The sequence below is a fragment of the Alosa alosa genome, unplaced genomic scaffold, assembly GCF_017589495.1.
Source record: "Alosa alosa isolate M-15738 ecotype Scorff River unplaced genomic scaffold, AALO_Geno_1.1 AALO_1.0_unplaced_1, whole genome shotgun sequence".
NCBI classification, from domain to species: Eukaryota; Metazoa; Chordata; class Actinopteri; order Clupeiformes; family Clupeidae; genus Alosa; species Alosa alosa.
The window spans coordinates 1,202,345-1,203,405 of record NW_025962133.1 but is presented as its reverse complement, the minus strand read 5'-3'; positions in this window follow the sequence as shown (position 1 = coordinate 1,203,405).

Here is a 1,061-nt window from a genome sequence, read left to right as displayed (position 1 = left end):
CGCGACGACGCGACGCGATCGACGCGATAGCTGATCAGCGATTGCACCGACACAGGCTACCGGGTAAAATTAACGGAGACCAGCGTGGTCAATTCACTAAGCAGGATAGAACCCGTGACGCCATAATGTTTTCAAGTGTTTGCACAGAGACTACTCCATTATGCTATGGGATCGCTGTTTAATGTAGTGCTCGTGTTCTATCAATTATGACAGTTCAAGACGCTGGCCGTAGCTATCAACCAAAGGCCCTCCTTCTCGTAAAAAAAAATGATTTTATTTCTCTGGCTGCTGCAATTTGATATCAGTGGTTAATATGAGTGCCCCAGTAAACAGCTAAACAAAAAGACAGCAACAGTTAGAAACAGTAACGCAATTGGTTTCTTAAGAGATCACGACGCCACGCGACGACACATGTTCTCACATCAGCAATTGCACTGACACAGGCACAGACACCGGGTAAAATTAACGGGAGACCATGTGGTCAATTCACTAAGCAGGATTAGAACCCGTGACGCCTGGCACAACGCTTCAAGTGCTTTGTACAGAGACTACCCATTAGCTATGGGATCGCTGTTTAATGTAGTGCCGGGTGTTCTATCAATTATGACAGTCTCGCGACGCTGGTCGTGAAGGCTTGTAAAACCAAAGGCCTCCTTCAAAAAATGATTTTTTTTCTCTGGCTGTTGCAATTGGATATCAGTGGTTAATATGAGTGCCCCTCAGTAAACAGCAACAAAAAGACAGCAAACAGTTAGAAACAGTAACGAATTGGTTCTTAAGAGATCGCGACGCACGCGACGACGCGATGTTCTTTAAGCGATCAGCGATTGCACTGACACAGGCTACCAGACACTGGTAAAACTAACGGGAGACCGCTGGTGAATTCGTCAAGCAGGATTAGAACCTGTGAGGCTGGCAATAATGCTTCAAGTGCTTTGCACAGAGACTACTCCATTATGCTGCGCGGATCGCTGTTTAATGTAGTGCCCGGTGTTCTATCAATTATGACAGTCTCGCGACGCTTGGCGAAGCGCTTGTAAACCAAAGGCCCTCCTTCGCTA